Source organism: Dermacentor silvarum, chromosome 7 (assembly GCF_013339745.2).
Source record: "Dermacentor silvarum isolate Dsil-2018 chromosome 7, BIME_Dsil_1.4, whole genome shotgun sequence".
Taxonomy (NCBI): domain Eukaryota; kingdom Metazoa; phylum Arthropoda; class Arachnida; order Ixodida; family Ixodidae; genus Dermacentor; species Dermacentor silvarum.
Genome location: NC_051160.1, coordinates 152,579,149 through 152,597,986, shown reverse-complemented (window position 1 = coordinate 152,597,986; position 18,838 = coordinate 152,579,149).

Sequence of the window (18,838 nt, the reverse complement as noted above, 5' to 3'; positions counted from 1 at the left end):
GTAAGTGGGGAATAGGGTAAACGAGATTTATGGATTAGCGGCACTTCGCAAGGCAAAAAGACGTGACTGAGAGTAGCTTAACCATGGACAGGTAGTGATAGCAGAGATAAAAATAAGGAATTGATTGATTGCATGATAAGCGGTACTAATGAGTTTAAGAAATCGGGCCAGGTGATATTATTTGTATATATGAAGTCGCACATGGATGATTTAGAGGGATATACTGATTACAACTATTCTCTAGTGCTGGATTTGGGTGATGAACCGAACCTTATAGTAGTTAACAGTGAGAATAAGTGTCAGGGACAGGTAACGTTGCAATACAGTAACAGGCAGTCATGTATTGACTACGCCTTATGTCATAAATGTTCTACGAACAACCAGACCAATTGACAATAGATAAACATAGAAAAAGATAGCCTGGGTAGCGATCATAGACGTTTAACATTCATGTTTTGGAGAGAAATTAAAACAAAACACGAACCATTATCAAAAGCATTTGTGAAATTGAACGAAGAGCAAGTAACAGAGATGAGAGCAACGCAGTTTCGCCAGAAAGGCAAAGCATCAATTGCGATAGCAAATTAGTAGACAACTACGCAAAGTAAGGATAGTAGTTTAATTGTTCGTACAAACTTGTGAACATAGGTACATTAAGTAAATTAACAAGCATGGTGTCACGCGTTGACTAGCAAACTGAGCACTTCTCACTCGATGACCGCGGAAACTAGCTGTCGAAACTCGGGAGAGAGCAAGCGCAGCAGCAGCAGCGCGAATTGAGCTTCGTGCTGGCGTTCGCATCAACGCGATTTTAGCTGCGAAAACACGGGGACGGGGGACTCTGCTCCTGCCGCAGATGGCTTTCAAGATTCATCCGCGCAGGCTCGCGGGGCAGACACCCCCCCCCCCCCCCTTTTCCCCGGAGCCTTCCATACCACTGGAACCGCACAGCCGCAGTAAAGCGTGGCCTCTCCACCAGCCCACCCACCCTCCCTCAGGAGCGTTGTGCGTGACTGGAAGAATACGCGCTTCATTCCCACTTCCCTCCCCTGTGCGCAAGCCGCGATTGCCGGCTCACCGTCGCATGCTTTCACTCGCACATACAGCGTACGGCGACGATTTTATCGCCCATGGACTTTATAAGGAACCTCACGGCAACGGCGACCACAACGGCAGCAATTCGTCTAAAGTGTCCATATAATTGCTATCGCAATAAAGAACACAGAGAAGAAAATGGAGACTTTGCTACAGCAGTCTAGGAATATAAGGAACTGGTAGACGTTATGCAGCAAGAAATCAGAAAGACATGGCAAAAAATATTGATGAATTGGAAAGAGGAAACCACGTAAGTGGAAGAACAAGGAAATAAAGCAAGCTATAGAGGAGCGTAAGCAGGCATAGACGGATTATCGAGAAGCCAAAAAGTTGGGATTACAAGAAGAAGAGGTACTCCTTAGATGTAATACATACCGATAAAAGGAAATGGCGGCGAGTGAGCGAGTGCAAGAGAAATAAAATGCGTAAGTGAATGTTGGGCGCATAATATTCGCAAAAGAGAGATGGCGCCTCAGGAAGATTCTGGAACCATATTAGAGCACTCGGAGCTCCAACTACAAATTCCCAAACGGCTATAAGGGATGAAGACGGTAACATCTACGAAGGAGACGATGCGCTGCGGTACATCAAAGACGTTATTAGGGACAACTTTGGCACGAAAGAAAGCATAGTTCAGACTCACACCGACCCAGCAACAATCGAGAAGCATTCGAGATAAAACTTTTGCATAAAATGCTTTTATTGAAAAAAAAAGCTGAATAAAATGGCCCTAATAACATAGTAGCAGGATCCGATGAAATCCCAGTGGAACTACTCAAAAACATTGGTCCAAAGATCAAGGTACTGCTGACAAACGTTATAGAGCGAGTGATTAGAACAAAGAAAATTCCGGTAGGATGGCGTGAAATCAAGATGAACCTCATCTACGCACACACAGACCGTGTGAGCGAGGCGCCTCGCTTAGCTTGCACGCTTGCCATTCGCATCGACGGCATCGAGTAATCCATTTGTATTTAATAACGGGTAACCTAAATGTACAGTGTTAGTTGCGTTGGCAAAAATCTATGAAATATTTTGTCATTAAAGCTGCGTTCATTTCGCTCTCTAAATTGCTCATTAGGTAACTTATCTATAGAAAATGTGACCTTACAGTAAGTTTAGTACATATGTGTGTTCTGTTTCTCATGTTGTAGTTATCTGCTATTTTACATGGTTTTGGTTATAAACAAAACTTTTTTTAATTAACGAAAAACGGTCAACTGAGAGGCCCAACTCTTGTTGGTCACAACTGCATGAAGTTCATGCAAATTAATATGTTATACTTCTTTCACATTTTAAAAGATGCAGGCACTAACACTGCCCATCTGCTTTTGTATTTCCTGTTGCAGTTTGTCTATTACTTGTCACTGTCAGAGCTTGTTACATAGGTCCCCATTCTGTGTTAGAAACCTACAGTGAAACTATGCTGGGCACTTTGCACTTTGTTGTATTGTAAATAAATATTTCTCCTTTGAAAATTATGTTCTTTGTCTGTGACTGCATGAACGTGTCTGCATGAATGTACAGCACGCTGTCAGATGGCGTACGCAGATGAAGTGGCGATTCCGCAAACCATGCTTAAGGTGATAGGAGAAAACGTGTGCTTTTAATAACTGTGCTTATAGGGCACAGTTGATATATAACAAAGGCAGATGCACTGAACTAATGTACACGATACTTAAATCCGAATTCAATCTCTCCTTCGAGATATTTAGGTACGCTAGCGTGCAGTCCATCTCAGCTGTTCGCAACCACTTCATGGCACACCTTCCATTGCCGGACACAGCGAAAGAGTGCGTGTCCACTTAATACAGCGCGTGCACTTTATTACAGTCTGCACGGTGCTTTCTTTTTTTTTGACATAACTAAAAGTAGTTCGTGCATGAATGCAGGCTCATCTTGCGCACGGACATATCACTTGCATTCCAGATAGCAGAAAATGCTAATTGCAGTGGTGCTGATCATACAAATGTAGCGCAAGATACAATTGGCAAATCGCAGTTGTTCCACGTTCATTTTGCGTCGAAGCCATCGATTTGCAAGGCTAGGAATGGAGCTTTTGTAAGCTTCGAAACACCGGCCAAATCCCGCCTTGTTATACGAAATTTCAAACAGCTGATTAGTTCTTTCAACGACAGTCGCCGCAGTAACAAGGTGACTTAAGCCTTTCGGCCGCACCTGGCGCATTCCTACGGAAATGCAAAAACGCTTGGGTCGTTCATTCAGTGCGCGTTAAATAGCTCCAGGTCACCACAGTTAATCCCTAGCTCTCCAATATTGCATCCCACGTAATTCACAGCAGTATGGGGATGCTAATCCCCACAATATAAATTCTTTAACCACTCCTCGATTTCTTTCCTCCCTTCATTCCCTTAAGCTCGATGGCACTGCAGGTGTGACCACGGTAGCTAGTTGCAACGTCACGTGCATGCGCCTGGCAGGTGAAGAGGTGAAAACAAGCTAGCGTGTGCAAATCAGCGAAGCTTCCGATATTTGCAATGCAGTTACGGTAGGCTCACAGGCGAAGATAGCAACGCGCCTTGCTGCTTCAAAGTTAACATTCAACTACAACATTGAGTTAACTACAACGGAGCAGCATAATAGGATCGGTTCGAGAGCATTCTTCTTGATACTCACAAAAGCTATATATGCCAATCTTCCGGACAGGGCGTCGCTGCTGTGGCCAGCGGAGGTGAATAGAAATATTTGTGGGTTCAAACTTAGACAAGCCGGCAAAATCCCGTCCGCTTATTCGACGTCTCAGACTATCGGAGCCGTATTGCCGTTATACCGTCGAGGCAGTGCAACGGCAAAACCTGGAAGCAAGCGCATTTAAATGAAGTTGCAGGTGTGCATGTTAGCGGCGGATCAGTTTTAACTGAACCTTGTGAACGAGGTTGAAAGTTTCTCAGACAAAGCCGAGTTCCCGGTTAAACAGCGACTGCAGCCGCAGCATAGTGAATAAAGAGCAAACATTTAATAACAACATTCGCTTTGTGAAGCAGTTTTTCATTTCGTGCAGCTCCCATGCTCCGTTATTTTAGCCCGTTTAGTCTTTCCGCCCCACATGACAACTGTTGAAAGCGCTATTTGTATACTGCTACTCATTTAAATACATCTGATAGCGGCAACCACCTAAGCATCGGTAACAGCTACACAAACTATTTGTATACCCTGCACTATCGCCGACGGTGAATGATCGACATAAAACGACAGCCTCGGAAGCACAAATGTATCTACAAATAGCTATGCGAGCAGTGGCGTACCAACCATTGCTCGAGTGGGGGGGGGGGGGGGGGGAGGGACCGCTCTGTCTCTCTCTCTCTCTCTCTCTATATATATATATATATATATATATATATATATATATATAATGAACGAGAAGAAAGGGAACCGAGGGGCCCGATTTATATATAAATATATATATATATATATATGGTGAATTACTATTAGAATAGGTGGAAGACCCCGGAAAATTGCTTGCGTTTGCGTTTCTTTATTGCAACCCTATAAAATTTCAAGACGATGCAGGAACAAAAGGCAATGAGTGTCTCACAGAGGTCTCTGATCCAGCACAGTAGCAGCAGCAGAGCGCAATTGAAAAAAATGTGCATTTGCTACAAACAATATTTATCATTAAATGTACTTGGTATTTAAGATTACAGCCTAAATGTATCGCTAGTTTAGGTAATAGTATTGTCGAAGTTCTGCGCAACAAAGTACAATAAGCATAAACTACTTGCAATATTCACTAGAAACAAAATGAGAGCAGAAATGTGCGACAACCCGATTTCCAGCGATGCTGTTTCTTTCGAACAGTTGCAATAAAACTTTCAATTTCTTATCATTATAGTGCATACATTAAGAAGTTGCTCGTATATGACTGCACCATTTGAAGCTTTGCCCGCAAGTAATCCATTGGAGCACTTCTTGTCGGGAATTTTTAAAATACCAGTAATTCATCAACACAGATGTTACTTCGCTATAACATTTACCATGGTGCCCCCCTCTCTCTCTCTCCCTCCCTGCTCCCTCCCTTCACCCTGCTTACTCAATTTCCGATAGATTTGATATCGGTTGAGTTCACAGTTCTGTCAGAGCTACGAGATAAATTTTTTGTTCGCAAAACACATTCATAAAGCTCCGGATCACTTGCGCGCATAATCTACTGCAAATGTCATAATTGGTCTCCCGTCTTTAAAGTTTACCTACATATTGTCCCTAACGCGCTCTTTACTTTCGCCTAGTATAAACAAAATGTCTTTCACCGAGGACATCGCTGAAACCAAGTCTGAACGTGTCATGGCGCTTGAAAATAGGGACAGAAAAAAAAACAGTTCAATAATAATTCACAAAGCTTCTCGCTGGATCAGGAAAGCAAAAATTTTGTCGCACATTGGCAGTTACCATGTCCCACCTCCCCTTTCCACAAATTATAAACCTGCTGTAACCTATAGCTATGTCGGGATACTGAGAAGCATAGATACGACACGCTTTAGCACTTGAATAAGAATTTTTTTACAAAGGCTGTGTATTATCCAACCATATTTAACTTCGCACAGAGAGTTTCCATCGCATACCACCAATTTTGGCTAAATTTGGTCTTGGTGGCTTTTATAGTTCTGCCAGAGCAGCGGGCTCAATTCTTCCTCGCTCGTTAGACACGCTTATAACATTCTAGAGTGCTTGAATGCGTAATTTATTGCAAAAGCCGCAATGACTCATCTACTCTGAACTTCACCTAGACATCACCAATTAACTTGTCCTTACAGTCATCAAACATCAAATAAAACGGACCTGCCTCCTTTAGTTCAGTGAGGACGCCAGGCGAACCGTCCCATTATATTATGCATTAAAAAGTAAAATAAAAAAATATTAGGATTCAATAATTATTGGTAACCCTCATAAATAAGCCAGAAACGTTAAATCTACGCAACAAATTGCACTTAAAATCCGCCTATTCCTTCAAAGTAGAAACTATCTGAAACTCGGAGTTCTCTTGGGACGTTGGGAAACCTAGCAGCAGCGTGATACTCCCGAGCAATTGGTGACATTTTTTTAACCTGTGTTTGATCAGCACGCATTTACCATCGCACATAAACTTGCCGTATTGTTCCCCTTATATTCACAAAATTTGACCTCAGTTGTAGTTGTAATTATGCCAGCGCAGCCGTCCAAGTTTTACACCGCTCGTAAAACAGACTAATAATGCAATGGACTACTTGCATAAGTATTCCACTGGGAATTGCGCAAAATTGCCGCGTTACTGACCGCTGGAGGCACTTCGCGTGTATTCGCGGGCTTCTTTTCAGCTCGAAAAAACACTTTTATGAAGCACGTATTGAGCAACAGAAAGCTGTATCCGTAGTTTTTCATGCTGCTCTACAATTTTCTCATTGATACCTTTCGTCTAACTATATTATTTGAGAAATTGAATAATTAATTACGACTAATTATCTAATTAGGCGGAAGGAAAAAAAATAATCTGAGTATCTCCAAGCAACGGCAAACAACGTGACCGTGGTTCTCACCAGCTAAGTACAATTTGCATATCTTTAAAGTTTGGCGCAAGTTAACTGAAACACCCGAAGTATTGCCAACTATATTTCGTCTAGTATACTCACATTCCTCACATTCCCCCAGAAAACGTGTATAATTACGCAGATCTAGCAGAACAAAGCTTGGCCAACTGCACGTTGTTGCAACGGCGTGCAGTGGCTAGCAGTGGCTGTGAAGCTGACGACACGGAAGCTCGGATGAACAGACCGCGCTGCAGGCTGCTCTAGATAAATGGACCTTTCCCACGATTGAAGGGCGCCCCTAGCGGCGGTCGCCGAAATCCCATCTGGTGGGTTGGTTAGTTCGGGGATCCGTCGGTCGGCAGGTGTTACTGAGACTTTTATGCTGCTCCGAATGCTGAATATATTATTTTAGTATGCGTTTTTTCTTCTGTGTTGTGAACATTTTCTGTCCGTGAAGTTGACAACGTTTTCGCCGGCGGACTTTATGCGATTTTTTGACACGTACGGGCAAGCAGTTGACTAAAGACCTAACTTCTGTGCCGCCGGTTAGCGACAGTGTGATTGACTTGCACTTCGGCGCATCGAATCGGCAACTACACAAAGGATGGGCATTCAAGGAAGAGAAGTGCATTCGCCGCATTGAATGCGGCGTTCATCAGCACTCGTCCGGGTGTGAGCTACAAATTCCGAGAAGCATCTGCCTTTGCTTGATCAAGCCCGGTCATTACAGACAGGTCGCAGCACTTCGTGATGACGGGCAAACTTTTTCAAAGCTTCCTTCTGTACGCACACGATAGTGCTGATGGCGTCCCCCTTCGTAGTCGGTAAACCCGCGCATTTCGGCTACAGTGCGCACGGACCACGCAGGTATGGCAGCCAGCGCTTCGCGCTCTATAGCTTCACAGAAAAGTAAACACAATAAAGCAAAATAAAGAAGCTCTTATCTGTCACAAAGTGGTCGCTGCAAACGCGCGAGTTGGCTCTCCGATGCTAGGCAGACCCCTCAACATTCACACGGCACATTGCCTGCAGACACTTTGCCCTTTTGGCTGCATGCAGCGATCCCGCAGGGAATCTGAAAAATCCTATATTTCCTGGCTTTTTACTGGAGTTGAAGCATCCCACTGCGGCGCACTGCTGAGGCATCTCGCCAGCGATTTCAGCATACACGGCAAATGCACAGTATACCCCACGACTCCGCAGCAACGAAGAAATGGGCGAAGGAACCAGCCGCGCGGAACCAACAAAAAAACGTGGCGGCCGCGTGCTTCCCGCATTGTATTGCGCGCGCATGCGCAGAGACCCCCCATGAAAAAGCTTCATTATCGCAGTAGTATATTTCTGTGAAAATCAAATGTGATAGCACACTTTTGGAAACAGCCATCCCAGGCGACTGACAACCGCAAACGCTCTGTGGACCGCTGTTGCCGGCGCCGTTTCCACAATTCTCTCACCATCATCATCATCATAACAAAAACATGGCGGCAGCCTACAGGCGCACAAAATTCTGGTCAATATGCTGTATATTCGCAATGAATAAGCTTTGATTTTCCATATAAAATACAGCTCTAAATTTGGACCTGATCTCATTACTTTATGTTCTGGCCGCTGATAATTTCGCGAGAAACTAAAGCACCGTTTTATACACAAAAGGTGCTTTTGGATAAAAACCAAAATCATCAAATTGTAACGTGCGGAAAGACACAGACAAAAGAGACAATTTACACTCTATTTACAAGCCAGAGACCAAGATGATACCCAGCTCGTGCCAAGCTGTCTTCATCTTCCTTTGCGTCATGTCACATAAGCGCATGCTGTATCGCAACAATATGACTGTTTTAGTGACCCCACTCGGATAGTTTCGCGCCGTGGTTGCTTAGCGGCTATGGTGTTCGGCTGCTAAGCACGAGGTCGCGGGATGGAATCCTGGCCACGCGGCCGCATATCGATGGGGTGGAAATCCAAGAGCACTCGTGTACATAGATTTAGGTGCACGTTAAACAACCACAGGTGGACCAAAGTATTCCGGAGTCTCCTGCTACGGCGTGCTTCATGATCAGATGGGGGTTTTGCCACGTAAAACCCCATAATTTATTTATTTTTTTAATTTACCTTCTTACATAATTGTAGCTCACCATTCTGGCATTTTACAGGGAAGCTGTCTATGAGGGCTCTGTGCATTTTTCGTGTCCGTCAACGGATATGGGTGTGCAAAAGGTCGCCTCCCGAATATGATGGAGAATCGCTTCATTCCATGCGAAAGCTTATACGTCTCATCACTTGGATATGCATTTTCAGTAGATTACTTATCAATAGGCACCATTCAATCACCAACAGGCACAATCAGTAGACTCTCAGGCAGATATTAAAGGTTTCTTAAACATTTACCGCTGCGCGACCCACGTTGGCCATGTGTTAACACTCCTCTATTTTTCAAAGGTAGCGACAACTACACGCGCGCCCTCTCGAGGGGTCCGAGAAGCAGTGCTAGCAGACGATACGCCGCTCGCTCCCGTGCATTCCGCGGACGCCTGAAACCGCACTCAGTACGCGCTTGAAGTGGTTAATTATTATCATTTGTGGCCTAATCTACCCAGGAAAATTCAAACGACAGGGACAATAACTTGAATGAGCCCGGAACACGCTAAATGTTGAAATAAAATGCTTTCCACAGCGGCGGTAATACAGGGCATTTTTATTTCATTCGTTGTTTGCAGGTGTTGAAGTTCAGCGTAACTTGAAGAAGAGATTATAATTGGGTGAGCTGATAGTGCTTGCTCACTAGTTCGCGAAAACAGGCAGGTTGTGAGCTTACTGCCACTTTCAGAAATGTCATTGCGCACCGAACGCTCTAATAGTGCGCAGTGCATATTGTGCGCTATTATAGGCTTTATTGCGTTTGTCAGTGTTCGGCAGTATTTCACCGGTCACACAGTCTTTTTAACCTAAGGTTGTTTTGTTTATGAAATGCTCTAATAGCTTCACTTAGGAGAAAATTGCACTGCATCTGTTGATCATCAACAACATGAGTACCTTCCAATAACTAGGAAATATAGCATGCCTACTACTGTCTATGAGGCGCCGATATTAATTTCTGTTCATTTTTAGAGAAACGCATTTATTGCAAGCCTTCCTCATTTCACTACCCCGACCACCTCCATACCCATGAACCTTTGCAAGCCCGCAGATATAAAGGTATGTTTACAATGTTAGCAAATGCACTTGTAAATAAATTTGGGCTATTTCTACACCTATAGGCTCTAAAACCAGACTATAGCCAGAAAAGCTGAGTAAGGTGGGTTTTTTTAGTGATGCAGGAGAAGGAAGGAACACATACTCAAACATTGGCTTGTATTGCGCGAATACAGACCAAACTTTTTTTTGAAAGGCAAGGACTGATTTGAAGCATGTCCTATAATAGGACACAATTAAAAAAACAGCAGTTAGCAAATAGCACCATTGTCCACAGCGTATGTAGCACTCCACTGATCAACACAAGATTACAAATAGCTCGTTGATGTTGGACTATATTGTTACGGGGAGAAAATATATGTATTTACAATATATACAGAGGGTTGTAGCTCTGTGGCCAGGGTGACACCATCTACCGAGCTCCGAGACACTTCAGCCTCTTCTTCCCCAACCAACGTCATTTTTTCCACAGCGGTACAAACTCGTACGTGACATGAACCCCCCGGCGGCAGAAGCATCGTCTCGATGCTTCTTAGGGTGTCGAATCAGCGTGCGAGTTATAGGGCTTTAGTCGCGAAACGTGCACGATATCAGTTCCTGGGGTGGTAGAAGACTTTGAATTCACAGGTGAGATCTCATATGTGAGGCTGGTGACTTGGCGAAGAACTCGGTATGGCCCGACGTATCGTGGCAGCAGTTTTTCGCAAAGGCCGACGCGACGGGAGGGTACCCAAAGCAGAACAAGGGACCCAGGGCTGAAATGAGCGTCCCGACGATGACTGTCGTAACGGTGCTTCTGGATAGTCTGAGATGCCAGAAGACGGTCACGGGCAATACGACGTGCTGCGGCCGCGCGAACAATGGCGTCGTGAGCATAGAACGTGGTAGTGGTGGCGTCAGAAGGGAGCAGTGAGTCAAGAGGCAGGAGAGGGTGACGGCCATATAGTAGATAGAACGGGGAATAACCAGTAATATCGTGACGCGACGAATTGTATGCAAACGTCACGAAAGGTAAGGTGCAGTCCCAATCCCGGTGATCATCACTCACGTACATGGAGAGCATGTCCGTAAGTGTACGGTTGAGACGCTCGGTAAGTCCGTTTGTCTGTGGGTGGTAAGCCGTCGTGAACTTGTGGGACGTTGAGCAAGAACGAAGAAGGTCGTCGACAACCTTAGAAAGAAAACAGGGGCCTCTATCGGTGAGTAGCTGACGTGGGGCACCATGATGTAGGATGACTTCATGGAGGAGAAAATCAGCCACATCAGTTGCGCAGCTTGTAGGGAGGGCCCGCGTTATGGCATAACGCGTGGTATAGTCCGTCGCAACAGCCACCCACTTGTTGCCCGAGGATGAGGTAGGAAATGGGCCAAGGAGGTCCAGGCCGACGCGGAAAAATGGCTCACTGGGGATATCTATAGGCTGAAGGTGGCCAGCGGGAGACAATGGAGGCTTCTTGCGGCGTTGGCAAAGTTCGCAGGCAGCGACGTAGCTTCGAACAGAGCGATATAGCCCAGGCCAGAAAAATCGTCTGCGCACACGGTCATATGTACGGGAGACACCCAAATGACCAGCGGTAGGCGCATCGTGTAACTGCGAGAGAATTGTCGAGCGCAGATGCTGGGGAACGACGAGGAGCAGTTCAGCACCATGAGGATTCATATTGCGTCGATATAAGGTCCCGTCCTGGAGAACAAACATACGGAGAGAAGCGTCCTGTTGCTCCGAGGTAATGCGTTCGATGATGGATCGCGAATATGGGTCACGACGCTGCTCGTCGGCGATGCGTGAGAAGTCGGAGATCGACAAAACGCAGGTATCTGTATCGGTTTCGGTGCCATCCGGTGGGTCGACAGGGTAGCGGGAGAGGCAGTCGGCGTCCTTATGTAACCGCCCAGATTTGTAGGACACGGAAAACGTGTACTCTTGCAGGCGTAAAGCCCAGCGGCCAAGACGGCCTGTCGGGTCTCTGAGTGAGGATAGCCAACATAAGGCATGATGATCTGTCACGACGGTGAAATGTCGACCGAACAGGTAAGGGCGGAACTTAGCAATGGACCAAACAAGGGCCAAGCATTCACGTTCTGTTATCGAGTAGTTTCGCTCTGGTGCAGAAAGAAGACGGCTAGCATACGCGATCACGCGATTGGTGTCCCGCTGTCGTTGGGACAAGATAGCGCCAATGCCATGGCCGCTTGCATCAGTGCGAACTTCGGTGTAGGCATGCGGATCAAAATGACCCAACACGGGTGGATTGGTAAGGCGACTGATAAGCGTTGAAAATGCTTCAGCCTGGTCGGGTCCCCAACGAAAAGTGGTGTCCTTTTTCAGAAGGTCTGTGAGAGGACGAGCGATTTCGGCAAAGTTCTGGATAAATCGCCGAAAATAGGAACACAGCCCTAGAAAACTGCGGACATCGGTAGGAGAACGCGGAAGGGGAAACTCCCCAACGGCACGAACTTTGTCAGGATCAGGCTGGACGCCAGAAGCGTCAACCAAGTGACCAAGTACTCGTATTTGGCGGCGGCCGAAATGGCATTTTGCAGAATTGAGTTGTAGGCCGGCACGTCTAAAAACATCAAGGATAGCTGAGAGTCGGTGAAGGTGGCTCTCAAACGTCGGTGAAAAAACTATGACGTCATCAAGGTAGCAGAGGCATGTGGTCCATTTGAATCCGCGCAGAAGAGAGTCCATCATGCGCTCGAAGGTAGCAGGGGCATTACACAGTCCGAAAGGCATCACTTTAAATTGGTAGAGACCATCTGGGGTGACGAAGGCGGTCTTTTCGCGATCTCGTTCATCCACTGCGATTTGCCAGTAGCCGGAGCGCAAATCAATCGATGAAAAATAACTGGCACCGTGTAAGCAGTCCAGCGCGTCATCAATACGCGGAAGCGGATACACGTCCTTTTTCGTAATCTTATTCAGGTGACGGTAATCGATACAAAATCTCCAGGTATTGTCCTTCTTTTTAACCAAAACGACAGGTGACGCCCACGGACTGCAGGAAGGCTCGATAATATCTTTGGAGAGCATTTTGTCCACCTCCGTTTGGATCACCTGGCGTTCAGCTGCTGACACACGGTAGGGCCTCCGGTGTATAGGAGGAGCGTCACCAGTGAGGATGGGATGGGTGACGACACGGGTGCGACCTAGCGGGCGATTTCCAAAATCAAAGATGTCTTCATAGGACATCAGAATACGGCGAAGGGCGTCGGCGTAAGCAGGCCGTAGGTCAGTAGCTATCATGGGCGTAAACTTGTCGTTGCTTGAAGTAGGACGGTCGGAAGCTGCAGCAGTGTCGAATCGTGGTTCGGGCGTAAGAGCAGCTACTCCACACTCTTCCAAAGGGGACAGCAAAGCGAGAGATACACCCTCAGGAAGCACTTGCAGACACGAACCAAAGTTCAGAAGGGGAAGCCACGCTCGATTGTTAACAAGAGTGACAATGGAGCTGGGTAGTGCGATTTGGCGTGCCAGGAGAACGTCGCAAAGTGGGGACACCACGTAAGGACCATCTCGAAGTGGAGGAGAAGGCGACATGAGGACGTAGGTCGCAGCATCAGGTTGCAGGCGAACAAATTCAGCAGAACGAAGTCGGGACTTGTGGTCTTCGGTCGGGTCGGCAAAGTAATGGGGCAGTTCAAGGCGAAGGGTGCCGGTTGCACAGTCAATAAGTGCTGAATGAGCAGTCAGGAAGTCGATTCCAAGAATCACTTCGTGGGGACACTCGGCCAGTACAGTGAACAGGACTAACACAGGACGACCGGCAATGGTAACACGGGCGGCGCACATTCCCATCACGGCTGTTGTACTGCCATTAGCCACTCGGACGGCAGGCGACTCGGCAGGTGTCAGGACTTTACGGAGACGGCTACGAAGATCTGATCGCATAACCGACACCTGAGCGCCAGTATCGATGAGGGCTTGAACGGGTACATCATCAACAAAAATTTCAACAAGGTTCGGTCGAGCAGCAGGGGTCAGCAGAGGTTTTGCAGTCCGAGTCGTCAACGCAGCCTCACCTCCGGGGGCTGCATTGCTTAGTTTCCCGAGAAGCGGCCCGCGTAGGACGGGGACGAGGGACGTCGAGGTGTAGGCGAGCGGGACTGACGGCGTTGCGGCGAGGGCGAGCGGCTAGTGGTGTTTCCCCGAGAGGGAAGGCCGGCATGGTATGGTTCAGAAAGGGGCGACAGAGACCGAGGGTCTCGGTCGAAGCGGCGATCAGCGTATGGTCGAGGCGAGGAGTACCAGCGGCTACTACGGCAGTGGCGGGAGATGTGACCGACCCGGGAGCAAGCAAAGCAAATCGGCCTGTCATCCGGTGTTCGCCACTCAGATGGGTTCCGATATCGACTCGGGAACGACTGGCGAGGTGCAGCAGAGGCAATGACAGGAGTGGTAGGGGTGGGACGTGGGCGGACGGCAGACTGGATGTCCATGTTGGCAATTTCTTGGCGGACAACAGCTTGAATGAGCGAGATGGTCATGTTGTCGTGCGTATGGGGACAGTGAGAACTTGGAGCCATAGCCTCAAGTTCGCGGCGGATGACCTGTGTCAAGCTTGGCGTGGCAGGCGGATGTGATGCCGGAGGGTCGTTGCAGGAGGAAGTGGCAGCCGTATTGGGAAGTCGGTCGAAGCGTTGTACGATGCGTTTGCTCTTCGCTTGCTCAAAATTCCGGCATTCCTTTATGATGGATTCAACCGTTGAGCAGTTCCTGCAAAGCAGGAGGTTGAACGCATCGTCTGCGATGCCCTTCAAGATGTGTCCAACCCTATCGGCCTCTAGCATGTCCGCGTCCGCTTTACGGCAGAGAGCCAGAACGTCTTGAATATACGCGACGTATGATTCGGTTGGTGTCTGGACACGAGACGCTAGCTCTTGCTTGGCCTCCATTTGACGTCCCACAGGCCTTCCGAAAAGATCGCGTAGCTTTTCCTTGCAGGAGTCCCAGCTTGTAATTTCGGTTTCATGCGTCTCGAACCATACCTTCGCGGTTCCTCCCAAGTAAAAGATCAGGTTGGCCAGCAAATGTGTGGCATTCCACTTGTTGTGCTTACCGACGCGCTCATACGACGTCAGCCAGTCTTCGACGTCGACCTTGCCAGTGCCAGTGAAGATTCCCGGGTGACGTAGCTGGGTTAGTACCACTTCCGCCGGTGTCTGAGCGGCGGAGGCAGCGTCAGCGTCGGAGGCAGCGTCAGTAGCCATAACAGCGGAACCGATGTGACGCCCGCTGCGAAGATCCAGGGCCGGCTTGTGGCGAGATTACCCCGCACCTCCACCAAAATGTTACGGGGAGAAAATATATGTATTTACAATATATACAGAGGGTTGTAGCTCTGTGGCCAGGGTGACACCATCTACCGAGCTCCGAGACACTTCAGCCTCTTCATCCCCAACCAACGTCATTTTGTCCACAGCGGTACAAACTCGTACGTGACAATATGATCAGATTTATGCATAGCCATAGAGATACATAGGGCTCCGTGAAAATGCATGGGGAGGCCTATGGTAGGGCCGAGCCAACTGAAATTTAGGGTTGGTCCAACTAGAAATTTGGGGGTGGCCTACTTAAAATCTGAGGGAGGGCTAAGTTGATGTTTGGTGGTGTGCTTAGTCATACGTGAAAACTCCATCGCAAGAGTACTTATTTGACCTCTTGCACTGCAGGATCCTGTTATTGAAAGCTTCACTGCTATATGAATATATATATATATATATATATATATATATATATATATATAAATCATAAGAAGCCAACAAACAACGACACCAAGGTACCAAGGTCAACATAAGGGAAATAGCTTGTACTTACTAATTGAATTAAAGAAATGATACATTAATGGAAATGCAAATGGATGAAAAAAAAATCCACGCATCTCCTCGAAGTTAATCATGACGAGTGGGCGAAGCACTGGGGATCGTTCTTACCGTGAATCAGCTGTGACATTGCCCACTCGCGCATGTAAATGAGTGACAACGCGTGTGTACAGTATATACAACGTTTTATTTGTCTTAACTCGTATGTCGTGTTGAGTTCTGCATTCCGTTTCCCCTTCATTATCACTGCTTTGTGGTCCGTGAAATGTAGAGCCAATGGTTCTTCGGTCGGATCTAGCCTGAAGTTGGCAAAGACAAGGTCTATGCACGTTCCCCTGGTGGTTGTTGGTTGTTTCCAGTCATACGAAATGCATCGTAGAGCGTATCGAGACGCCATATACTGCACAAGCCAGTCGCTGTCCGTGATGTCTACGTTGAAGTCTCCGACAAGTACGAAGGGGTTGTTCTTGTACTTGGTTTCGTATTTTCGCATGGCTAGATCGATGTACTTTTCTACGTTGCCTCAGGAGAGATTCGGGGCCAAGTACACTGTCATGACGACGATTTCGTCGGATAGCTTTATTGCAGCGTGGTCGCCGTTGTGAGATTGGCTCGTTATTGGTAGGCCGAGATCCACTGCGGCCTCTGGCAATTTCACGTACATCCCAACACCACCGGCAGAACGCTCTGTTTCTTCTTTGCAGACGACGGGGAAGAATCCATTGATGTGCGATCTCGCGTTCCACGTTTCGGTAAAGCAAAGGACTTCAGCTTTCGTTAGGATGGGATCTCGTTCGACGTCTTTGCGTTGGCATTGATGGAGCGCGCCGCGGAGAGAAGAGAAGCGGGGGTCGGGAAGTGAGCTAGGAGCTGGCGAGGAGGAGACCGCGTGCGCATGCGCCGCGCCGCCCTCCTCCGCCGTTCTGGTTGCTATGGCTACGGCGCGGCCAACGTTGGCCTTGAGCCCGGACAACGTGGACGGACGGACAAGCCTCGACCCTAAGGTGCTTCGCCCCTAAAACAACTGTCCGCATGTGGGGGACGATCCCACGTCATCGCATTACGCGTGCGATGCTCTTACCATTGAGCTACCGCGGAGCCGTTTTCCCATCCACTTTCTGGGAGTATTTATGTTTTTACAACTAGAACTAATCCTGGGAGTGTTAGCCAGCGCCACTAACAAACCATGGCGGCCGATGTGGAACATCCTTTCTGCCGCTGGCGTCACGAGCACGTCATCTTTTTGGGTGATGGCAACTGGTCAATAAACCCACATATGCTACCTGAAGGCATCAATGTTGCCGGATTCGAGCCCTCGTTATGTAATGAACGAGAATAAAGGGAACCGAGGAGCCCGATTATTAAGGCGGAAGCCTTTAACGGCTCATTCTCAAGGTCATCTCCCGTTAGCAGAAACTGTCACAGCTTTCCGGCCCACCTGATTGGTCTTCTCTGTGTCGTAACGTCACTGTCGCTAGGCGCAGGTGTGCGCTTCCTGATTGGCTCGCTTGCGTGACGTTACTGTCAAGTGCGGGTGTCGGGGTGGTTCGGCGCCGCGCGGGTCTGTCATTTATTCGTCGTTGCTACAGTTGCTATAGCAACGGCGCCTGCTTGCCTATACGTTACGGTGGCTAGATGGGTAGGTGTGCCGACCGGCGCCTCTGGAGCGTAGTTCACCGCTTCTCCGCGTCATGACGCAAAATTGGCGCTGCGGTCAGTAGAACGGTTCCGCAGCGCGCGTCGTCTGCTACAGGGGGCTGGCGGACTGGCGGCGAGCAAAAAAAAAAAAAAATAAAGCCCGTATTGGAATAGTTGTATGTCGTCTGTTCGTGTCAGTTTCAAAGGTGAAGAGCTCCGCATCTCTCGTAGTGTTTGTAAGTTCCTAAGCGATGTGGAATGTTCCAGGTAGGAAAAATGACCGGCGAGATTAGCGGCGGCGTTGCTCCACCAAAGAAGACCACCAAGGAGGAGAGCTACTGCTTCGCTCCAAACTGCAAGTCGGGCTCTAAATTTGTGAGATAGAAAGCGGAATTGTTCCGCTGTCTGACAGCGGAAATGTTCGCCCCGAGCTGCTCAGTAGCTTGCTCAGTATCGGTACAGTGGCTAGATTGTATCGGCGACGTTAATGAGCAAGCGGTACACCGAAAAGCGTACATCCATGAGCTCCTCGACGTTGGAAATTTGTAAGCCGCACATGAGGTGCTCAGCGCCTGCGACATCGAGCACCGCTGCGCTGCTACAGGGAAAAGAAAAGTGATTCTAGGCTGATATTCTATATAGCAGGCTATGTAGCAAGGAAGTTCCTGCAAAGAGCCAAGTGCTCCGATTGCTCAGGGACATTACTGAATTCAACAGAATGAGTATGTCAGGGCTGCTGCTCCCTTCTGAAGCACTAAAAAAACTGGTAGCATCGCTCGAAGACGCCTTCAAGCTGTGCTTCAGTTTAAATGAGTTACGAAGGAACAGTGTATCGCCGACTTTGCATCCTTTCTGCAGCTGAATCCCCCGAATTTGATCGGCTGTGAGCGGCACAAGAAAGAGCTCACAAACGATGTTGTGAAGTTCTATTCAATTACACGCCTTTACTTTCTTGTCAAGGGCAATAACATGGCGCGCGAAAGCATCAGGGAGAAGAAGAATCACCTGAAGTGGAGGCGTGTGCTGTGAATAATGTTGTGATGTGGTGGACCAACGTTGCGGCCTTGCTGGCGCTAGGCTATTTATGTTGGTGCGTCTGCGGACTCAAGTTACGAGAGATTTTCTTGTATCTTAAATATATTCATGAATTTAGCCCAAGACGTATTGCTTTATTTTATTGCAACCAAACAGTGCACCATATGCACTTACCAACACAATTCGTCTCTTAACAATTTAAATACCGTAACTGAGGCAGCAATAAACACAATAGCTGGATTTCTCGAAATTGAAACATTAGAACTCATTAAATATCACGTAAACACGTTTCCATGTACCGTATAAAACCACTGCAGTATTGTTTTATGCATGGAAAAAATGCATCTAAGTACTTAATGCAATGGGCTGGAGCGCCGCGTTTATACCAATAAATGTGACTAATCGCCAAGCTATAAAATTGACTTTAGCATATGTGTCTTCTGACTAGACGACAGTAAGAAATTCCCCATTCTGGCTTTGCCTACACTGCTCAAAATGACATTGTATAACGCGTACTTCAAAGCTAGAGCAGA